The following is a 25045-nucleotide window of genomic DNA, read 5'->3' as shown; positions in this document are numbered from 1 at the left end:
TATGATAGGATGCTCTTCTCAATAGTGACTAGTACAAAACTGTCCAAAATGTACCCTCCACAGGCTGCCTTCTTATTCAGCAACTTATTCATGTATAGTTCTTGCAAAAGAAGCATTTCCTAGTCTGCATTATAGTAAAGACAATGAATAAGTAGACACAGTCTGTGTTATTTATTTTACCAGGTCTTTTCATCTCTACTTAATATTGTTTAAATGTGGCACAGACAGTGAGATTAGGGCACAGCAGGTACTGAGCAATACTGTATGCGTGTGTTCTGCAAATGCCTCCTGCTTTTCTCGTCCAAAGGGCAACGTGCATGGAGACCGTTTCATTTATTGCCCTGGATTTCCAGAGTTTTGTGAGGGATTTGACACTTCGAAATATGTGTATTCTCTGAAGGGGTGGTCCTTCTGTCCTCTTACATCTGTGTGATTTCTGGAAACGCTTAGGGGAAAAAGAAATGTAGAAGAAAATAGAAAGGTTTGGGACTCATTAACATTCTGAAAAGTGACGTCACCGTGTACTCTAAAAGTTTGATTTCATTGGCCTTTATACTTGAAGAAAGTCCATTTACCTTTCCGAAAAAAATCGACACCAGTAAAATAGATGGAGAAGGGAAATTATCTTACAGCATGGCTTGCAAAATCTACAGCCATGTTTAGGAAAAAGTTGAAGACTCTGCTGTTCAGATGATTGGCAGGATGCTCTCTGTTCCCACTGGCCTTGTTGTATGTCCTCTTACCTGTTCTTTGTCTCTGTTTGCATGTTGTGCTCTTAAGCCTTCGGGTATCCAGTTGCACATTACAAATATTATAAAGTATAAATGGCGCATATCTTTAAAACCAAATTCCTAACATGGAGATATTGAAGGTAATTTTCTGCACATTTTCACGTGTTCTAGCGACTACGTTATTTGGAGAAACCAGCCGAACATGCCCTAATGCAACTAATGGAATAAATATGTCTTTTGATTCCTAGCATCAAAAATATCGGAGGAGGCCTGTGTCCACCCTCTGAAAAAAGTGGACAGGTGCCATCCAATTGCGTGTACCCTACACTTATGGCAGGGCGATAATAATGTTAAAAAGTAGCAAGGAACCGAGGCAGTTTATTACATTGCAATGCAATACAAAATCGGACAGCATGTCCTCTTTTACACTTCCAGCATCAACCTATCCTTCGCCCCCATATCTGCCAAATCACACTCTTTCACACAATAATTCAAACTGACAATTGGATTTATCAATATGATGTAATTCGGCCTTGGTTTGCCTTCTAGTCCTGGGAAGATTCTTTCGCGGCTTCATGAGCGGGTCCAATTAGTTCACTTTTATTTTCCTTGTTAGTCTTTCTTCTCCTTCCTTTGCACCTTCTGCACTTGATCATGTGGGGAGAACTCTCTTGAAATGCCCACACTCAGTGGTAACCCTGAGACTACCTGCGGCCTTCTTCCCATCTTGGGCAATCTGTACTTTTCCACCAGCCACTGTCCCGTACACAATCCTCCATAAAATTTGAGTTTTGTGCTGCTTCCAAGTGTCAAGGCCCTAATAAGGAGTCAGCATATTATTGTTTAAGCAGCTATCATCACATGAGGCCTCATAGCATCATAACAGCTGACCTAAGGGCTATGTTCTCATGTAAAACACACAACAACCCGAATGGTTGTGGTATCATAATATTGTTTGTCAGTGTTTAATACATCTTAAATTAATAAGTCTTCAAGCTTAAACTATTAGGCAAAAAGAAACGTTAAACGAAGGAATATATTTTATGAAACCCCAATCCCTACTTTTGCGATTTATGCACAACTATTCACTTTATTCAAAAACACGTTTTATGCTGTGTTACAAGTTTACTGGTTTAATGAGAAAAGGGTCAGAGTAAACTAACCTTTATTTATAACTTAATACTATGAGGAAAAACATATATTTTCATCAAGGCATCAACTTAAATGCAAAGCATCATTAGTTTTAACATTTTCAATAGAAAGACCAATTTTCATGAGTCTCGGGCTATTAGCAGCATAAACGTTTATTGGTCCGTTATTACAACGGCACACAAAGAAACAAAATACTACACCTATTAATATTATTATTAATATTTATATGGCAGTGCCTAGGGAGTGAAGAATTGTGTCTTTAATGCATTTTAGACCTAGACACAATACAGCTGTAGAGTGCACAAGGTGAGATATTGGTATGCTGTTACAAAGGCACTTTTCTAAATATTAATAATAATAGGTGTCGTATTGTGTTCCTGGGTGTGTTATTGTAACAATGTTGTTTCTGTAAGGTGGTCTGTCCACTTATGTGATAGTTCTGCTGGACCTGGGGCATAATGTCTAATAGATTCAGGAAATGGTGCGGCAAAAGAGCTGACTAATTGAATGGGATTTCGTAGTTTTACCAACCTCTCCCTTTCAGCTGGCTAATAATAATTGTGGGTTGTAGTGTTCTGCCCACTTCCGCTGTATTATTTTTTCGACAGGTCATCTCTGCGGAACAGAGTTTGTCCAGAAATATCTCATGTGCTAATCGTGCATGAAGGGAATGGCAGCAACGGTATGGAAAGCAAAGGAAGGGGCAGGGGGTAAGGTTGGGCATCAGGGAAAGGTTTGGCTAGGAAGCAAGGGGTGTAGAGAGGCTGTTGAGAGTCAGGGGGAAGGGGGCATAGTCGTGGGAGAGAATGGGGCCTGGTGTGACAGGAGACATGGGGTTGCAGGGTTGTTCTCTGCACCAGACAAGGGAGGTGGGTTGCAATGAATAGTGGGGTTGGGGGTGTCCCCTGCATTAGAGACGGCTGCAATAGGCAATGGGAGCACGCACACACATTTAGTGTTCCTGCAGTGACAAAGCCAGGCCCAAGAAAGCAGGCTTTGGTAAAGCTTGCCTGTGGTGAAACATCATAGATCTGGTTCTAATGCAAGGCTGGAGTGTGAACTGTTTGTTTTTGGCATTTATTTGTTCTGTTCCACCCAATCCCTCCCAATATATTCTGCGTCTGTCTACTACTACCTGATCTGGCTTAAACTTTTCCGGAGCACTGCAGCTGGGGTGGTTCAAGGGCACAGAAATGCCAGTCTGTTCCTAGATCTAACCAGACATCCAGCATTACTTCTAGGGCGCTGAGCACAAATCTGATGGGCTGTTCAGCAATTTTGATTTGTCACACGTCTCTATTGATGATCCAGTTCCACACAAATACTGCCCATGGACTAGGCAACATCCTCGTGTATGTGCTGAGAGGGGTCAGAAATGTGAGGGGGACAACTGTGTGAAGACTTTTTCAAAAGATGCCATTATATTAACTCAAACGGTTGGATAAGGCCTCACTATCCCTACCCTGATGAGGATATACCTGCCTAAAATAAACTAAAGAAAACACTCTAACAAAAGGTTTCTGTCCCTCACACTTGTTTATACAATAACTCAACAAAGTAATATATGGCAATTCAAAACCAACAAATATATCAGTTACATTTGCATTCGTGAATTGCCCATCCCCAGATTCAAGCAGGATTCTGTTAAACAATTCCAAATGAATGAGGAAATCCTGTCTTGTAACAAAGTTCCAATGCAGTTCTTTTGATTCCAACTTGACAACAAAAGTTTCAGTACTGCAACATTGATCAACAAGGTTTTTCTTCTTTCCACTTGTGACACAAAGAGCTAAAAATAACGTCTTATCATAAACCAAGAACACTTCTTTAGTTCATTAGGATAAACAGAAATTGTCTTGTCAGGGTTATTCTGCAACAGTTCACAAAACACTTGCTTTTACAATGTTAGATAATTCTGTAACAGTTTGCTCAACACTTGCTTTGAGAATGTTAGATAGTTCTGCAGCAATTTACACAACACTTGCTTCAGCAATGTAGGTTTGTCAGTATGGTTCTGTAATACTTCACAAAGACAACTTAGTGGTTCTGCCACTTCTTCTTTATTACTTTTTATCACCACACCACAGTACTTAATCGGCTTCCATCTGGTCCACTCACCTGCCAGGCCTACTACTGCAAAATCCTCTGCTCTGGTGTACTTTCCTGACAGAACAGAATAACGTGCTACAAAGTCCTCTGACCAGGTGTACTCTCCTGCCAGGCCAGAATAAACTACTAACTACAAGTACTTCTGTGCTAAAGGGTTGCTTCCCACAAATTAGCAATGTATTTTACTCAACAACATCAAGTTTAAGAATTTCATCAGGGAAAACAAGAACCACACTGGTGCTCTTTGTTACACACTTGTGATTGCCATACACAATGCAGGTTATGCTCCACTCCTTCTCAATACCGTCTGCCAGAAGGGCAGTCTTCCTGCCACTCTTGTTTTCAAACTCCTGCATTAAGCAAATGCTGACAATGGTTCTGTCTCACTCTGACACGTCTTTGGCTTTGATAATGTATGTTTAAGGCAGTTCCTCTTATGAACTTCTTTGTATATGTGCAATGGGTTTTACAAACATGTGGATTCTCATTTACCTCCTCTTGACTTCGGAAATAGTTGTTTGTATTGATTTCTCAAAGTATTGCCCCTTCTTGTTGCTGGCCTTTAATCTGACCCACATACATACAATCACACCCTTTTGGTCTGGTGATTAAGTTATTATTCCGTTTGCTCCTTTTTAAGTCAACTTGGTTTACGCAATAAGGATCTGTCTGCTGTATGTCGGTTTGGTATTCAAAAACACTTTTCCTTTTAAATTTCACTCTGCTTATATTGCTTTTAAGGTTCAGGCACCTAGATTTGGCAATCGAGCGGTTACTGAGCGCTCTGGTGTCCACATCTCTTAGTGAATTTACCGGGTCTGGTGTGCGTGTCCATCGGCCTCGCTGCCTCCAGGTCCTCCTCATCTGCTGCTTCTTGCGGTCCAGCAACCGGCTTCCTTTGGTCCCCTGCAGCCTGTGCCACTCGGTAAAGGAGCTTTCTCAGCTCCAGAGGCTCTCCAGTGCTTGCCTGCCACCGTAGTCAGCCTTACTTCGGGAAAACCTTTTAAAGTTTATGCTGGTCACTGTGCAGCCTCTGCAGTTTCAGTCTCCAAGGGGAAAGCTTCTAACTCCAATGCTTGCCGCTGCACAACCTCTTCAATTAAGGCTTCTAGAGGAAAAGACCTTCTCGGAACTGGCAACTGCTCAACACTCTACAGAGGTCCCAGCGTCTCTGTTCTCCTGCAGATTCTGCTTCAGCTGCAATGTGGACAGTTCACAACTACCCCACCTCCTTCTGCTACTCTGCTCCTTCTCCTCCCTCATGGCCTGCACCCGATGGGGGTGTTTTATGCCTCCCAGTCCCCCTCAGGTGTGGGTCATTTTCACTATTAAACTGCACTTTGCAGTTTTGTGCCTCTGAGGGTATCATCTTCGTCCCAGTACTTTGGGGATTGTGTGACTTGGGAGTCCACAATGTAAAAGTCAGCTTTTACCATGGAAATAGTGACACCACGTTCTTTTCTTTCCTTAATTATATTCCCCAAAGGAATATCATAAGGATTTAATGAAAGATTTGACTTTACAGAGGAACAAAGATCTTCACGGTCTAAATTGGTAATATTGAAAGACTCATCTTTACTATTCCTCTGAGAGTCACAGAAGCTTTCACCTCTATGAATTTCCATGGCCTTAAAAGCGATTTCATTTCTCCCAGTGCATAATTGGTTATGAATGTTTTCACCCATATTAAGATAGCCAGCTTGGGAAGTTAAAAGCTCTCTCTGAAAGCAAGTCATTACATATTTTGGCATCACTGATATTTCTTCCCCAGAGGAAGACAAATAATGCATCTCACCCAACGGAGTCCTCCTGTTCCCCTGGGGCCCTTCTCCTTCCACATGGGAGGAGACTTTAGGTCTTTGTGAGGACTCCACAGGATTCATCACAGTGCCCATATTCCTTCGACAGGCCCACAAGCTTGAAAGGAGCAGCTGCTGTACCTCTTGAATAGCAACCATGGCCATGGTTCAGGAAGAATCCCACACTCATAAATTCTCGGGGCCAGATAGATGTTGCACATCTTTGCAGATACTAGCTCCTCGTTGAGGAAGCCATGGACTTCCACAAAGGCGATGTACCATTGCATTGCTTTGCCAGCTGTGCTGACATTCCAGGACAAGCTCGGATGACTCTTGGTGACAGTACTCAAAGAAGAAATTATTTTCAGTTCTCTGACACCAGCATCAATGTTTGACTACTGTGCCAAAGTTAAAAGTTGGGTTGTATTCTTTAACTGACCCAGAGAATCATCAAGTAATTGGCCTGTGTACACACCTGAAGCTCCATGTGCAGAATTCACTGTACACCACACCCAATCCTCTATATTCTGCTTACTTCTCATGGCGAACAATGGGTGCTACTGTACCACACATGTGGATGCACCTTTGAAAGTTTGGAAACTGGGAAGTCAGCTGGAAAGCAGACAAAGGCAATGGAAAACTGATAGTGTCTGTAGTCACATACAAGATAGACACCCTGGTTCCTGACATATCTAGTATTGCCGCTCTCTCCTAACACAATTCCTGACCTGCCACGGTATTGAGGTGTTGAAACACAGTTGAATTCACAAGATGGGAGATAGAATATAGCAGGGCACATCATTTTCTGAATAGCTCTATGTATATAACAAAGGCGGTCTATCAGAGCATACCTTTTTTGTGGTAGTACCATTTTCTGCTGATAGATGATTTATCAAAAAACACTAGTGTCCATTCACATGACCAATACCACACTTGATATTGCCAAAACTAGGGGCAGTCACAATGTCTGCTGCTTTGGAAAGGGGAAGTCTTGCATCCACTTTACACACTGCCTGATGTGTTCACTCTATAACCTTTACCTGAACCCTATGGTTTGCATACCATCTAATCAACCTCTCGTAGTACCTTCCATTTTCTGAAAATGTTAAATTATTGGGATAATACCAAGCAAGGTTAGTAACATGTGATGTCTTCATCATGTTCTGTGGGACTCATTCTAGTAGTATTGATAACAGGAATAGCTGGAGTAATCTGCAGGAATGTCTGGGGATTGACAGCAGTGGCAGAGGTGGCTCTCTCATATTCTTCATCTGGGATCCAGTTTGGGAGGGCATAGCAAGGTGGAATAATCTGTTCTCCTTTGCACATATCTGTAGATGGAATAAACACGAGTAAAACCATAATCCCCCCAAAATCTGCAGTGTCCTCACTACCATGCCATGATGTATCACTTTCACTACTATTACCAACTCCTCACTGCGGGACTGGTAGGCATATTAGTTGTGTTTTTACCTCTTGGTATCCACTACAAGTTTATTTCCCATAGTCTTAAGTCATTCATTAGAATAATGAGAAAAAGAAAGAACAGTAGCATTCTAGCTGTTAACAGTCTGTTCCCCATTTTTTGGCACATCACCCCATTTACAGTGGTAGCGTGCACCTACTTAGGCAGTTCCCTTCCTTCAACTGCTGTATTTGTAGTGAGTAGTACCTGGAAAGGTCCTTTCAACTGCAGAGCCAACAATGTTTTCCTCAGGTGTAGCTTTACATAGACAAAGTCCTTGGACTCCAGCAAATGACATACCCCCTCTGGCTCCTTATTTCCCCTGCAAGTAAACAGACATAATACAGGAAATTAGTCTCTTGCAGTACTCCAGCATACTCATATCGTCTGTTAGATAAATATTTGTACAGGATGTTTTTAATGGTGGTGATAAGTGAATGACGCATAGGGTGACCTAGTAAAACTTCCTGCACGCTTCATCAATTCTTTCTATGGTTAGTACTTTCAGCATTCGAAATACAATGGTAAAGAATCTGCCCACTCGAGACCAGTTTCGGCCCAGAGTTTGGCCAACTTAATTTGAATGGTAGTTCTTTATGATGATCTGATTTCTTCATGGGGAACACAGATATCAATACATTCATATGGCTGTACTGCTAGTGCAACTGTGGTGAAAGACTTGTGACAAGGGGAACTCCTGCAGCTACTTTGTCAAGTGGTGTGCTGAACTATACAAATAAATGATGATTTTTACCATGTTTCTGAGTAAATGCTGCCAAAGAAAACATGTTTCTCTCATGACAATATAGGGTGAATTGTTACTTCTAATCGGGCAACCCTAGGGTGGGTGCATTGTGAGTGAACATTTTTCTACAGTGAAAGCCTGTTCAGCCCCAGCTGCCCGTGGTCATGGTTCTGAAGTGTGTAATACTTGGTTAACTCTTGTAATGGTTTGACCAGTGTAGCATACCCTCATATCCATTGATCAGTAGGCTTAAATCCCTAGAAATGCACAGATCTGCAGTATTGTTGTGGGCATGGATACCTTTAATATTGCTTCTGTGTGAGTATCGGTCAATAGGTGATGTTCTACTATTATAGCATGCCCTAAATATTGCACCATTTCTCAACATAATTGTTACTTATATTTGAATAGTTTATGACCCTTGTGAGCTCATGATTTTAGTAAAACTAATTCTCCTGTTTGCAAGCATTGTAGGATAATGAAGTTAAATGGCCATCATCTTGATACTGGACTGTTCCAGATTTCCCAGTGAGCTCTACATAATCTAAATATTTCTTTAAAAGGTGATACAACAGGGGAAGTGGGAAATCTGTGTATCCCTTTGGAAGGTGAGTTCAGGTGTACTGTAACCCATGGTATAAAAATGTGAACAGGCGCTGGCTGTCCGAGTGTACAGGGATGGAGAAGAAAGCCATGCAAAGATCAATAACATCATAGCAGGTAATGGACGGTGGAATGCATGGCAATATTGTTGTGGAAAGATGTTAACACTACTGCATTGACTACATGGAGGTCCTGCACACAATTATAGGTGTCCTTCCCTGGGATTCTTCACAGAGAGAATAGGGGTTGTTGCTGGGATTTCTTTTTGGGATTGTTACTCCTTGCTTTATTAGTGACTATTATAGAGGCAATCCCTACCTCTGCCGCAAGGCATAACTGGTATTGGGGAATCCTAGGCAATCTCTTAGTGGGATCCATGCATATTCGGACAGACTCAGCATTATGAATATACCCTACTTCATTGTCGTGTGAGGACCAGAGGCAATCAGGGACTTTGGACAACAGTCTGGTAAGCTCTGATGACAAGTGGATGTCTTCCCAGTCCGGGTCTGGGGGAGTGCGTGGAACCTCCTGCAGTGTTGCCAAAATGGTTTCAGTATGGTTATCGGGGATTGATACGACCTCAAGGATGTAAGAGCATAGGAGTTAATCTTCACTTTTTCCCAATTAACAAGACCAGAATATAATGTATTCCCTCCAACCATTTTACGACTTCCACATGGCCACTCCTGGGCCAGGCCTGCAGCTTTCCTGAAATGACTATTTCAAATTTGACTGTATATTATCAACATACGGTGATCAAAGGCCTCTACCAGTCCAAACAGGTAGTCTGAGCACTTCGTGAGCCCATCAGGCAACAGAACACTATAAGTATATTATAGAATTATCTCTTGAAACTGCCTCACGAAGATAGCTTGAGTTCAAACTAAAACTAAGTATATACATTATTCCTTCTTCATAACTGACTCATGGTCAACCCAAATGATCTGCATGCACCCATACAACAACGACTCCCCAATCCCCACCATATTTCTATTGTACTTTATTGTTTAAAGAGTGGACCTAGCTCGAGAGCAGTGTGTGGGTAGGCAACGTTTGGGCTACATCTTTTAACAGTAGCACACTACTGTGAGTTGTGGTCTGTGAGTCTATTGGGATTAGTCCTTGGTCAGGTGTTGTTGAAAAAGTCACATCTTTAGAGATTTGCGAAATTGGAGCACAGTGAGAAATTCCAAGCCGATACCAGAATCGAGTTCCAGAGGGTGGGTGCATGAAATGAGAAGGATGGTTTGTGGGCCTTCTTTGCGGACTAGTCATGATTCGAGCTGGTTGATCGATTTGCTGCACAAGGAGCATGTGCCACCAGATATGTGGAGCATAGCCACCAGGTTCGCTGGTGCGCTGCTTGTGACTGCTTCGTATATGATACATGGAGTCTTGAAAAGTATCCTGGGCTGGAGAGGAAGCCAGTTTTCTTCACGTAGTATGGGTGGATTTGGTCAAATTTCTGTGCACCCGTAATAAGACATGCTGCAACGTGAGGGACTGCTTTCAGGGGAGCTAAGCAGAGGCGTTTCTAGGGGAGCTGAGAGGGCTAAAGCCCCGGGTCTTCTGGCTGTAGCCTGGATAAAGGCTAGCTATCCCTGAGTCCCGACAGACCAGACATTAGCATAGGTCAGGATCATTTCCAGACATAGCAACACCCCTGGAGCTAAGTGAGCACCTGGGAGCCCTGTCAGTAGGGCATTTTTCCCATCAATGTGTGAGACCACAATGGCTAGCACTATAGTCCGGACTGGACGGCCTGCGGTAGGATGTGTTTGATTTAGCAAAGGCTGTAGATTTGAAGCCAAGCCCTTTGGGCCTTCTTGGTTATGTGTTTCTGTCAGGAAAGGCTGATGTCAATGGTGTCACCTCGTTACTCACCTATTGCCCATCATTCTTCACCCACTTTGCCATCCTCTTATCTTGCCCCATTCTTATTTTTCCTCCCAAAGAATATGCTTAAAATTAATTAACAGAAGAATTCCTGTCCTACCAAATTGACAGCAGCAGGGAGACTCAATAAGATTATGTGGTTGTTGGAAATAGGGCAAGCGTGACATATAAAGGTTTAGTAACAGGATGAGGTAAAGGTGTTTTAGGAATTCCAAAAGCATTTACAGTGTAACAGGAAAGAGGAATGGTTGGAAAGCTTTCAGATTGTATAGTTGACATCTAGTCCTCGTGTCCACTACACATGAAACATACTGTCCTTCTACGACACATTGCTCAAAGGGACCATCCTGATCAATGTTGTAAGGGGATTCATGATGAATTTATTTGTCAGGCTGTCCTAATGCTAGTCTTTGGTCAGAGCATTGGACGCTGTATTGTTTGACATAAAAGCTGGTATTCCTGGGTTAGGGAAAAGGGGAGGGTCTGTGAGTGGATTCTCTTGGGACATTTGTTCTTCCAGTGACCAGCCTGCTTGCAAAAATTACACTCTATGGGACTCGAAACACATTCCTTGGATGTTCTGTATAGTTCCCCTACCTCTCCTCCCTACCTGCTTCCCTGCTGAAAGCCTCTCCTGCTCACCTGCCATTGGAGGTTCTGCAGATGTAATGCCTTGATCTTGTTCTCGGCATTCTGTTTCTTTTATTCCTGGCACGCAAGACAGTTGTTTTCCACCATAACTAAATCAGATAAATGCTCAATTTGCACAGCTATGCATATCATACTTAGCTGTTCTTGCAGTTTTGGCAATAATCCCTGAACAAAGGCATTGACCACAGATTTCTGTGCAGTGTCCCTAGGTTTTAATATTCCAGAATGTTGTGTAAAAACGACTTTAAATGATCTGCAGGACATTATCCCTTGATCTGTTTACAATTGTTAATCTTACCCCAATCTGTTTTTCTATGGCAAACCTCAGAGATTGCCTTTGGAATATGTTTCTGAGGTCCCCGGGGAAGCCAAGAGGCATTCAGGTAACCAAATTATCTCCATTGGAGTTCCTCATTAGTTGTTTCAGAGAGGCTTTGTTCAGGGGTGTCGCTTTCTTGTAGTTAGTCCCCCCTTGTGTGACATATAATTGGACAGGAGTTAGCAGGAACTTAGAGACAACCAACTCTCCATGAGTCTCATTTGGGGACCAGACTGGAGAACCTTCCATGGATAGCTGTCCCGAAAGTACTGAAAGTTTGGGAGCATGTACGGAGTGGGGTCAGTCATTTTTTTGTTTCAAGAGCACGTTTCAGATTTAATATTTAATCAACATTGAAACTACCGTCGAGAAGGAATTGGATATGTTGATATCCCCTCATTAAGGCATGCCATTCTTGCAAGTATCTGAATGTCCTGCAGTTATATCTGCTCTACATGTGTGCTGGAGTATCCTTGGTGGTATATGTACTTCCTTGGACTCACCTGTCCTCATTGATCTCTCTAGTCCTGCTAACCCTGGTACTACTCTCGCCAAAACTCAGACTATTGTAAAAGCCCCTTCTTGAACTATTACAAACACACACACCCTGTTGCCCTAAGTAGGCTACATTTGAGGGGTGTGAAAGGGAAAACTCTGCTAATTGACCCTGAGGTAAAAATAATAATGCACTCATGAAAGCTCTCCAGGTGTGGAAGGGAAAGAAAGCCACCCTGTCAAGGTGTTTCCCTTGTCTCCCCACTTGCTTTTGATATACACTGCCAGGATGGGTCCTCAGTTCGACCAGGGTAGTCCCAGACTAGGAAAACTTCATGCACATACATTCACATGGTTCGTCCGTACCGCGTTCCCTAGCGGCTCAACGCTCCTGCCTTCTGGCTATCGGGAGAAAACTACACTACTTTCTGATTGGCTGACGTGAAGCTCACAGTTCGCTGACTGAATACAGTTACTCCAGCTGATTGGCTGAATGCATTTAACTGACTGAATACTGTCTGTATTCACTATTTTATTTTTGCTTGAAAATGGGCCTGTTTTTAGGAAGGGAAAAACTTGCCGGTCCTCTGCTTATCTGTGGGGCTGGTTATGGGTAAGCGTTGTCACTGTTCTGTTCTCAGGGCAATGTAAAGTTGATGGTAAGCAGGAACACAATAATTCTGACTGCCATACTGTGCAGTGCAGCAGTTCTGATGCAGCTATTCTCCTGCCATATGCATTTTGAGAGTCATGTCCCCATAGCCCTTCAATTAATTAATTATTAACCCTTATTGGCATGTTTTCTGGCATAGTCCTTTTCGTTAGCATTCTTTTTTGTCTGGCAAATAACGTATGACATCTGAATGCTTGGCTAACCGCATGGGTTATATTATGATAAGTGATGTGTGTTATTTGCACCATTTTCATATGCGCTTTTTGGTATCTTCAGTGGCATAAGACGTTTTACTTTGCTTCTGAGCAGTGTTTGCCACTCAATAAATGAATAACCACAACTAAACCCTTTGTTTACACTGAGCAAACAATGCTTTCTTTCGGTACATACATATATTTTAGTCTGCACATTAGTGGTTTTGCTAGGTACTTTCACAGACCTTGAAGTCTGGGATTAGTTTATGAGTTCTCTTCGATCAACCTATCAACATGTGAATTGTTTGGCAATATATTTGGAAAGTGTTGTAAGTTGCAGCTTTTTCTTACTGATTCTTACAGATTTACAGTGGTTGAGGAAGGGACACTTCCCTTCCACACTCCCTTCAGAGATGATGGCTCTGTTTTATGTACTTGGGCGCTTTGAGTGTGCTGTACCCAACAAACACCACATAAGGAATGTCACCCTGAAGTCATGCTACGTCATCAGAATGATGAGGTCTGATGAGGTGGGAGCAGGATTTTGGGGGCAAGTGAATTGATCCATGGAGGTGTGGCAAGTAAGGAGGCCACGGGCATAGTGTGTCAGTGGTGAGTGGTGATAGGAGAAAAAGCGGGCATGGTTTCAGGGGTGTGGTGTTGCAGGGATGAGAAGGCCCGGTAACTGAATACTTGGGGGGGGTGGTGTCTTCCCAAAAGTGCAGGGGCACAGTAAAAGGGGCTTGGTGTGAGGGGGAACTGAGAGCAGTACAAGGGCTTGGCAGCACTAAAATGCAGGGAGGCAACAAAAATGAAGGCCCAGTAGAAGCTTGAACAGGCGTAGTTCTGAGAGCAGCATAAAAGGAACTGTCAGAAGGTCATACAGTACACAGGGAGCACCTTTAAGTCACACAACAGAAAGTTCCCTAAACATACATGCTCACAAAGTGGCTTACCTCATTAATAAGTTCCACCTCATTAGTCAGTTCCAAAAGCAAACAAATTCTACACTCAGAGAAACATAGAGGGAACTTTACTCACAAGAAAGTATGAGTGCACAACGTACGTCCATAAATGCATCATCAACAGAGAAACATCCCTCACACACATAAACAAGAGCCACAGTCAGCACTGACTCATGTGTGTTAGGGCGATTTTCATTGGTGAGGGTCTTTAGGTAAATCTTCTTGACTTAATTATGTTATGTTATCTTGCATGTGTATAGCGCCTACTGCAGTGGTCTAAGTGCATGAAAAGAAGTATTGGAACTATGTTCCCTGCTGGCCTGCACCCACTCCCCACAAACCCCATCACCACGCCCCCTCCCACTCACAATACAAACCCCCAAACACATATCCTTGCCGTTTAAGGGAACGTTTAGTGTAGTGCACTGAGAGTGCAAGTTTCAGCTTCTTCCTACACTTTTATTTTAAAACGAAACCATTCCGGAATGGTTTCTTTTTAAAATAAAAGTATAGGAACAGTAAAACTGAATTAAAAAAAGTAGAGGTGCACCACTCCCAAACGCTCCTGCTCACTTCGACCACTGACATACTGACATATTATATCAACCTCTACAAGTGGAAGTCATGGCAGAGCTGCCGAGGCCTAACTCTCAGGAGATGGAGTGAGGTGGTTAATGGTTGCAGTACACACTTTTCATTTGTACCCAATGAAAGAATGTCCTCACTATCTTTTTATAAAGAATATAATCTTTATATAAGAGAAGGCTAAACGAAAAAGCACACTTACACAATGTATATGATAAGTAAAGCACTTTAAAGAATAGTCTTCATAGTTCAGCTCTGCCTTACTTTGCCCATTTCACAAGCACTCAGTTCCCACCCTATCCCTTAACACACAGGTTGCCCGGCCACTGCCTACCTCTGCTGTGTTCATGGCCCACAATCTCCATTGTGGGCAGAAGAACAAATTACTTAAGCCTGGTAATGTTTTTTCGACTGGATGTTCCTCCAACGTATTCCTCATCTTTGATATACTCTGATATTCTGCTTGCAGCTCGGAAACGTTTCTCAGCAGAGGGCACTGTGCGTCGTCGACCTCGTGTCCTTCGAGAGCCTCCGTCCTCCTCGAGTATGCCGTTGACGCTGGTATATATGGCAGGCACCGGACCCATTGCCTCACTTCGTGTTTTTCCTCTCACAATCACAGCAGTCTCCGAGATGAGAATACTTGAGCGTTAACGGAGAGCAAGGTATAAACCACAGAAACTCCTTCTTGACCGAGGGGAAGGATGGGAGGGCGGTGAGGAATGTGGGAGGAACATCCAGTCGAAAGAACATTACCAGGGGAAAGTAATTTGTTCTTCGAATGGATTGTGTCCTCCCAAGTATTCCTCATCTTTGATATTCTCCCATAGCAGTGTGTTGCACGAGGTGGGAAAGAAGAGTTTGGTTTTTATTTAATTTTGGTTTATGCTGTTGTAACCCCCGGTCAGGGATGAAAGAAAGGATTTCCCAGCATGTGAAGCCGCGCCAGGGATCCTGAGATAAAAATAAAAGAGAATCGGGTCCCCGGCGCAAGTTGTGCCGGGGACCTGAAAGTATGCACACAATTAGAGTAAGGGACCCTCGCACGTGGGCAGTCACTAGCTTGAGCGGAGGGCTGGTGACAGTTAAAGAAACCCTTAAGAAGGGTTAGAGGCGTTCCGCTCAGCGCTGCTGACTGCCCAGCTCAGGCCTTCATATTGACACTCCCCTGATTAGCAGGGGAGTGCCTATGATCAGTGCTGTCCCCCAGGTCGGCCTAATTTCGCGGCACATGTAATTTACTGGTGCTCCCCATAGCAGGGGAGTGCCTTGAATGTGGTTTAGTCCTTGTGAGGCTTAATTCCCTTGCAAGTAGCAGACGTGGCCCAGGTGGAGCGAGTAGTGTGGGGCCCCCCACACTGCCTCTTGAGTGCTGGGTTGGTCTAATATACGCAGCCCAGCATACATGAAGATTTGAAGACTTTGGGGTCCCCAAACACTGTTGCGGCTGCTGTCGCATGCCGCCCACTGCCCGAAGAGTCACCATCAAAGAGTGCAGGAAGAAGGAAGGAAGATCAAGCGAGCAGCAAGGACCTTGAGACAGCCCTGGCCAGGTTGTCCTACAAGTAAGGTCTTTTTTAAAATAGTTTTTAATACAGTGCACTGTATAGACTTTGTATATATTTTTTAAAACATTTTATATTTTTAAAGAACTCTTCATATTTTTGTGTTTTATTTTTTTAGCAACGCAGCTGCTTAGGAGAATTCACGTTGTATATATTGTCTATTGTCTGCTGTTGTACTGGAAAAGTATATAACAAAGCTTAAAACAACTAAAAAAGACCGTACACCAGCATTCCTTTTGTCCGCCTCTCCTTGTGTGATCCAGTTACTCTAACCTTGTGTTTCCTCCTTAGGGGTATTTGGGGGAACCGACCTGCCCTAACCTCTTGATCTTCCCTACCCTTACCTTCTTCTTATCGAGGTACACAAGGGTGATCTCGAACCCAGGAGAGCGGGGTTGGAGACAGGAAAGAGGCGTGGCAAGTTATAAGTGAAGGGTTAAGTTGTATATTGTGAGCCCGCCCACGTCTGTGTCCCTATAAGGTGGGTTGGAGGATCACCCTGCTACACTGTGTAACACAGCCTTTCCAAATCTCGATTTCAGGCTAGAAAGGAAATCTAAACAGTAATAATTAGCAAATGTATGCACAGAAGACCAGGTGGCAGCATTGCAGATGTCTTGCAGCGGTACCCCTCTCTGGAGAGCTGAAGAAGTGGCTACACTTCTTGTTGAGTGGGCCCTTATACCTTTGGGAACCTCTTTCCTGGCCAGGTTGTAACATTCGGATAAAATGATACATCGAGACAGTGTTTGCTTAGTGACCGCTTGTCTCGTTCTGTGGCCCGCATAGCCAACAAATAGTTGGTTGTCCACTCTTATCTTAGAAACCCTGTTGATATAAAAGCTCAAGGCTCTTCTAGGGTCAAGTCTGTGTAATCTCTCCTCCTCTTCAGATGTATGAGGAGGAGAGTAGAAAGCTGCTGAGACAATCTTTAGTGTCGGATGAAGTTCTCACACTATTTTTGTCAGAAGAGAGAGACAGACCCTCAAAATTACCTTGTCCTTATGAAAGACTGTGAATGGTGGTTTTGAACACAAGGCCTGAAGCCCGCTCAGTCTGTGAGCAGAAGTAATGGCCGTTAAGAATACAGTTTTCAAAGACAGCATCCTAATTGGACAAGAATGTAATGGCTCAAATGGAAAACCCATCAGGAATCTTAAAACTAGCTTGAGATCCCAGACTGGAAAAATAAAGGAACCGGTGGGAAGATGTTGGTCAAACCTTTCGGAAATTGATTGACTATGGGAACCTTGGAGTCGGAACCTTTTTCCGGAGAGTGCTTGAAAATGGACAGCGCAGCCAAATAGCTCTTGGCTGTAGCAACCTGTAGCCCGTTATGGGTTAAATGTAGTAGAAAACAGAAAACTAATGCTGTGTAACATATAAATGTATCAATTCCTTTATCTCTACACCAGCTGCAAAATGTGTTCCAATGGCAGTGGTATAAAGATTTTGTTGCTGGCCTTCTGGACAAAAGCAACACCTCTAAGACATCTTCCCGAAGGTCCCAATCTTTGTACCTCAACCTCTCAGAAAACATGTGTGGAGATTGAAAGTCCTGATCTCTGGATGAAGAATGCGACCCCCCCCCCCTCTTGCAAGAGAAAGTCCTCTCTTTGTGGAAGATGAATTCATGGGCAGATAGACATTTTTAGAAGTTCTGGGTACCACGTCCTCCTGGCCCAGTCTGGGGCAATCAGGATCATGGATTTCCAAAATTTTCTTAGCCTCCTGAGAACATGCAGAATGATGGGGATCGGTGGAAATGGGTACAGAAGTGGAAATTCACAGTCTTCCTCTCTGGGGAAATTCCCTGGAGCAGAACTGTTTGCACTTCCAGTTGACACAAGTTACAAACAGATCCACTTGTGGGCTTCCCCAAAGGGTGAAGATCTCTTGAAGGACTTCCTGAGCTAGCTCTGACTCGTGGGAGACTGTGCTCTGCCTGCTCAGAGCATCCGCCAATGTGTTTTCTTCTCCAGCCAGATGAACTGCTGACAGAGAGATTGCCACTTGCAGTGCCCAAAACCACCGCTGCATTGCCTCTCTTCACAGAGGCAGTGACCCCACACCACCTCTATTGTTGAGGTAATGCATGGCCACTGTGTTTTCAATCATTATCAGGACGCTCTTTACTAGTACAGAGAGCAGGAAGGCCATCAGCGCTAGTCTGATTGCCCTTAGCTCCAGAAGGTTGATATGCAGTTTGGACTCCGACAGAGACCAGTGTCTGCTCATTGTTAGACTGTTGATGTGACCTCCCCAACCTGATAGGGAGGCATCTGTAATCACTGTAATCTCTGCCCATGGTTGCCAAAAGGTTTCCCCCTTCAACACATTCTCCTTGATGGACCACCATAGGAGATCCTGTGTGACCCTGTTCGGGAACCGTACCAGATCCATCATTCTGCCAGAGAACTGTGACCCCCGAGTCCTGAGGGCCCAATAAAGAGACCTCATTCTCAGACGGGCCTCTGGCACCACAAACATTCAGGATACCATGAGGCCGAGCAACCTCAGAAAATTGAAGGCCGGAAGATTTGAGGCACTTTGAAATTTGTTTACCTTCTGCACTATGTGGATAGCCCTCACCTCGGGTGGCGACGTTTTCCCTGAGGAACAGTCCAGGACTACTCCAATGAATTCAGCTTCTGGGAAGGTGCAATGTGGGACTTCTTGAAGTTGAGGGAGAAGCCCAGCTTGTGGAGAGAATGACAGGTGCTGTCCAGATGTTCCAGAGCCTGTTCAGGTGAACGGCTCTGATCAGCCAATCATCCAGGTAGGGGTAGATGTGAATCCCCCCTCCATAGATTTGCTGCCAAAATCACCATCAGCTTGGTGAAAACCCTTGTGGTGGAGGTCAACACAAATGGCAGAACTCAAAACTGAGTGAGAACTGCCAACAATGAATCTCAGGTACTTCCTGTGCTTGAGATAAATTGGCACATGAAAATAAGCATCCTGAAGATCCAATGACACCATGCAATCTGGGAGCTGATGGGCCTGGAGGATCTGTGAGAGAGTGACTATCTTCAACTTGTCCTTCCTGAGGAACTTGTTCAAGCATCTGAAGTCCAAGATGGGGCGCAACCCTCTGTCCTTTTTCAGGATCAAAAAATAAGGAGAGTACCAGCCTTGATTTCATGACGCTGCAGGTACCCGTTCAACACTTGCAGAATTTCCTGAAGAAGGAGTGGATCTGTTACTTTTAAGGACTGGTCTCGAGGGGGACAGTCTGGTAGTCTCTTTAGAAAAGAAAGGCAGTATCCATGGGCAACAGTTTGTAGTACCCAAGCATCTGTTGTAATACGTTGCCATTCTTTCAGATGTTGGGATAATCTGCCTCCCACCACTGTCGACTGTTTTAACTTTTAAAAGTGGTTTTGTGTCACCAGTTGGTGCAGAAGGCAAGGCAGCTGATACTGCTGCTGCTCATCTGCCTGTACGTCCTCGACTGCCTCGAAGTTACCTTCTCTGTCCCCTTTGGTTAAATTGCCCTCTTCCTCTGATAACTGAGGAATAGTAACAAAACAAATGATTTCTCCATCCCTGATCTGAAGATGCAGATGTTCGACCTTGTTGGGGCTATATAATGGCCTGCTTTAGTTCCAAACAAGTACGACCCTTCAAATGTCATATTCAATAATCTGGATTGTACGTCATAAGCAAACCCTTATTTACGAAGCCAGGCAAATCGTCTGAGCACTGTACCAGCAGCCATAGAACCGCTAATACAATCTGCAGTATCTAGCCCTGACAGCAATGATTGGCACATAGCATCTTTACCATCCTGACTAATGCTCAGAAAACCATCCCTTTCTTCACCCTCTGGGATGTGTTCAGATGCCATGGCTATCACCTCCCACAAAGTGTAGGTGAACTTCGCTATAGCACAAGTTGCATTTGCTGCTTTTAGTACCATATACCCTACGGAGAAAACTTTATTTCCCATGGCATCAAGCCTTTTATCCTCCCTATCCGGAGGGACTGTGGGATATGCTGCTCCCTTAGATGCAGCAGTAGCTGCTTGCACAACAAGGCTTTGTGGATTCTGATGTTTCAAAAAAAACTCTGAATCCACTGATGACGGTCTGTATTTTTTAGTGAAATCCTTGTGAGCCAGAGGGATGGTATCTGGATTTTTCCAGTTCTCTAGAACCCTATTTTTCACTGCTGTATGGATGGGAAGGAATGGGTCCTTAGGAGGTTCCCTGTCCAAAATATCTGTAGGGTCATCCTGTTCATATTCAACAGATGGTCTACCCCATCCAAGGTATTCAATAACCTTTGCCATTACTGATCTATAAGATGCATCATCATGGCCTGAACCTTCAGGAGTGCCATAATCAACCTCTAGAGAGGTGTCTAGACCACTGGCATACTGCAGGGTGTCCACAAGGTCTCTCATTTTCGATTCTTGGGATATCAGCTCCTCTGGAAAACCAGGAGCGCCGTATTCCCTACCAAAACTATATATAGAGCTTTCTTCCTCCACCTCTTCCTCATAAATAGAGGCCATGGACTTCTTATTTTCTGAAGTTTAAAACCTTTGACAGACTTTGAAAAGGCCTTGAGGGCTTTGACCCGGACTGTTTCAGTGTCGTTAAACTCGACTTCGACGCCTTTGACAGCGACTAATGAATCGGAGAAGGAGGATCCCATCGAGGCATTGAGGCCATGATAGGCGCACAAAATGCCTTTGAGGTCTTCGAATCCTTCAAAGCCTTCGACCTACTGTTCGGCCCTCAGGCGTGCAGTCAGTGGTTTTCACACGCAACACCCTGTCAGCATTTCGCACGATGGGGTCGGGAGTCTTTAACAACTTCAACAAAGGGGCTGGCTTCGCCGCCTTCTCAAACACCTTTAACTTCTGCCTGCCGAACTTTTCCTGTTCCACTTGACTAGCCCCCCTTTTAGGAAATCTTACCTGCTGTTTCCCTTCAGGCGAGGAATCCATAGAGGACGACCAGGAGCGATGACTCCTTTTCTTTGATCTCCTCGAAGATGACGAAGAGGACATATGAGATCTCGAGCGCTTTGAACTTTTACCGTGCCTCTTGGCCCGTTGCAGAGATCTCCCCCTTGGGCTCTTATCATCAGACAAAACTTTTGTGGGTGTCACTGAAGACGAACTCAGGGATGGTTTGCCCAAAGCAAGTTTTCCCTTCCTCTCCTTCAATGCTTTTCCAGTCATAGACTGGCATAAGCCACAATCTTCGACGATGTGGCCCACCCCCAAGCACCAGAGACATGCTCGATGGGGATCGGTTATGGACATCTCAGCCGAACACTCAGCAGATTTCTTGAAGCCCGTTTTCGGGATATAAGTAGACATTTTTATTTTTAACAAACTCGTAACTACACAGTAAATAACATGCTGAGGCGAAGAACCGTTTTGAGCAGCTGTCCGGGGAAAAACAAACTGAGGCAACGGGCACGGGTGTGCCATATATACCAGCATCGATGACATACTCGAGGGACACATAGGCTCTCGAGGGACACAATGTCAACAACGACGCCCTCTGCTGAGAAAAGTTTCAGAGCTGCAAGCAGGATATCTGAGTATATCAAAGATGAGGAATATGTGGGAGGACACAATCCATTCAAAAATTATTTCTCAATCGAAGACGATTTGCACAATCCTTTTTATTAGGGAATTCTTCAAGTATGGAAGAAGAGAGTTAAGAGGTTTCTCTTTAGTGATAGTATGTGAATAGAGCTTATAGGTTTTGCATAGGTCGATAGTCGAAATCCAGTCCGTCCTTCACAGCTTACGTTTAACAAGGCTCGGATTCTGGATAAGTTCGCCTAGGGATGAGTTACTTTTTCCCAATGTTATCACACACTCAAATATTCACTTATTCAAAGTTTCACAGGAGGATCTGGATGCACAGTCATTAAGTCTGCCATATATCGACTCCGAGGAAGGTGGCATAATGTTAGCCAATAATGACAGACTCTTCCATGTAGTTGTGGTGTTCAAAGAAACTAAAGCCATTCCGAAGCTCATTATGCCATTTTTAATTCATTAAGGGCTGCCTAACTGTTTACTCAGCTGTTTATTCCACTCCAATAAGTCTTCTGTCATGCATGAATACATGCATGAATACAAACTCCACTCTGGCACTGAAACTTCAAAGAGATTGTCATTCAGAGCAGAGGAAAGGCCTGGCATCCATTGGGGAAAGGTGGCTTTGAAACTCAGTGTTAAAGTCAACTCTAATTAACAGAAATCTGTACTTTAAACATCACCATTTCTTTCTTTAGACATGAGACCTGCATAGATATTTGACCTCATCTCATGTGCAGTTTCTCCTGTACCATGCCATCAAGGTTCATCTTTACATCCTGGCATATATTCACCTGACTCTGGCAATGCAGATTTGTTTTCCCATGTGTTGATTGCACACATTTCTGCATGGCATCCTTTTCTTGGGAAAAGTGCACTTTGGGGCCTCAGTAACTTGTATTCAAAGGTAGGCCTTTAGTTTTGGGCTTTATCAATCACATTCAGGGCCCTATTAATTGTATTTCTCTGGAAACATCATTTTATGGTGGCAGTTGAAAATGAAATGATGCCACTCCTGGGAAAGAGCAGGTAAGAGTGTGGTTCTTCCCGCAATTCAGATCCTTCGATGGACCACGTCCCATTCTCTTTTCTTCCTCTGGGAGTGGGTGGCCGAGTCGCCACCTCTTGATTTTAGGTACCAGGGGTACTTTAACTGAACCCCTCCCTCTTTTCCCCTTGGTTCCTATCCACGGTGCCCGGGGTCCTTCCAGAACTCCGCTGCTTCCAGGCCCCAGGCTGGAAGGAAGAGGAGTTAAAGAAAGGAGTAAAAAGAATTGTTACACATTTTTGTTTGAATCTTGTTTCCCCGGATATCATTTCAGAACAAACATTACTTTTTCAGTCACAGACAATATTCATTGACAGTCATGAATCATGAATCATAAATGATAACTTGGATTTAATTACTCATCTGTTATATATTTTAGTTTCCATCTGGGGTTCTGATCTTCCCTTTCATTGCTTAGATGGTTCCTCAGCTCTGACTTCAGTGGGGTCCTCAATCACTCTTAAGGCTAGTCTGGGATGATAGCTTTTTAACTGATTGATATGGACCCACTTCCGTTCAGTCTGTTCTCCTTTTGGGATGTAGATCTTATAGGCCACAGATGAGATTCTGTGCACAATTTCAAAACTACCAGGCCAACACGGAAGAAATCTATGTTCCTTGGTTTGGTTTTTCTGGAAATTGTACAGGTAAACCCTGTCACCTACCTCATACTACTTTTTCGTGGTGTTCAGGTCATAGCATGATTTCATTTCTTCAGCCAAGTTCTCTACACTGCACTCAACGTAAGCAAAAGCATGCTGAAGGTAATTCCTTACGTTCTCAGTGTGCTCACGAGAAGTGGACACATTCATCAGTGTCTGCTCCTGAGTTCCATAGAGCAGATGCTGAGGTAACACCATTTTCCATCAAGTCATAATCTCAAATGGAGACATTTTAGTTGTAGAAGATAGTATAGACCTAATAACTATCAGGGCCAGTGATAATCGAATGTCCCAACTGTGTCCAGAGTCGCCACAAACTTCTTCAGTATGCTTATAATTGTCTTATGGCATCTCTTAACCCCTCGCTCGATGCCAGGTGGTAGGCAATGTGGAGTTTTCTCTTTGCCCCTAGAATCTCCCACATCTTGGTCATCACCTCACTGGTAAAATGACTTTCTCATTCTGACTCAATCCTTTGCGGGAGGCCGAAAAGAGAGAAGATGTGATCAAGCTCTGTGTGGCGGGGTGAGGGGGCGGGTGGAATTTGGCTGAAACTGTGCACATACAATGTCTTGGAATCTCACAGAAATACAGCTTTATGGTTGGCACCTGTATTTTATAAATGTGTAAGTGCTTCCCTTTTGAGGTTGAAGTTCTGTGAAATATAAAACTCTGGGAGTATATGTATAACATTTCAGAAGGATTGTATTTGAGCATCAGGTATTCACCTAACAGGAGTTCTTTCTGTTTTTATTTATTCAGTAAGTGCTTACATGTTAGGTGAGCAATTGTTGCAATATCTCCATTACAGAAAACCTTATCTATGTGCTTTTAAAATCTTAATTGGACCAGCTCAGAAAAGAGCGGGAAAATGTGGGAGGAGCTACTTAATGGTTTGGTGACTTGAGGGACATTCAAGGGATAAAAAGGCTTGCATTTCCTCCACAATATCCATACCAGGAACAGCCTCAGATGAGAACAATGATGCAGCCCCTCTCGCTGAACATTGAAGTTTGAAATTTTGTTGCCCTCCCCTCTGCTTCTCTGCTCTTTTCACAGTTTTTATTCTATTCTCTTCCCCTCTCCCTTCCCATTCTCTCTCTCCCTCCTCCCCTACTTTTTCCTATTCACTTACTCTATAAGAATTGTCCCTGTACCTAGTATGCTAGTAACAAATGTTTGTCTCCTCCCCCCTTACTTTCTATCCCCCCTTCCCCTTCCAGCACTATCTGAAATGTCATCAGGCCTAGTACGATAGTCGCTTGTTTTGTTCCTCTCCCTCCTCTCTCCTCCCCTCTCCCTCACCTCGCGTAATTCTCTGGCTCTACCAGAAATATTGTCAGGCCTAGCACGGTAGTCGCCTGTCTGTTCCCATTGCCTTTATATCTGTGTCTTAGCACTTGCACTAGCTAAAATGTCACTAGGCTGAGTATGATAGTTAATTTCACATTCTTGTTGTTCATGGCCTGTAAGAATGTTTTGTATTTTCCCTTGTTCCCTTCCTTCTCGTGAAGCACTTTGAAACACATTGTGTATAGGCGCTATATAAATAAACTATTATATCATATCAATGTCGTGTGAAAAACCTTATGACCGGCAGCGGTCGAGTCATGGGCATGATTCAAAATCAGGCTCGGGAATGAGGTAGGTACCACCCACTGGTCACATCCAGATAGGGATCTGCGTATCAACACACCATCTTGTATTCGAAACATTTTGGAAAATGTCATCAACACCTGGAGATCCTCCTTACCAGTATAATCCAATTCTATTAGAGGAAAACACACAGGTTCTTGAATGTGTCAATAGAATTTTC

General features: G+C 43.7%; 1 long non-coding RNA gene across 1 annotated transcript in view; it reads right to left on the bottom strand.

Annotated features, from left to right (window-relative positions):
- The window catches only part of LOC138467809 (uncharacterized), a 56380-nt gene that overhangs the window by 13033 nt on the left and 18302 nt on the right, over positions 1 to 25045 (bottom strand). Inside the window, exon 2 of the long non-coding RNA XR_011268147.1 lies at positions 7464 to 7578. This is a non-coding gene — a long non-coding RNA (uncharacterized lncRNA). The remainder of the gene's footprint in view (positions 1 to 7463; positions 7579 to 25045) is intronic.

This window comes from Ambystoma mexicanum, chromosome 4q, assembly GCF_040938575.1.
Source record: "Ambystoma mexicanum isolate Mex_15411 chromosome 4q, UKY_AmexF1_1, whole genome shotgun sequence".
NCBI lineage: Eukaryota > Metazoa > Chordata > Amphibia > Caudata > Ambystomatidae > Ambystoma > Ambystoma mexicanum.
The sequence above is the reverse complement of the archived record's forward strand: the minus strand, read 5'-3'. Positions and strand labels throughout refer to the sequence as shown.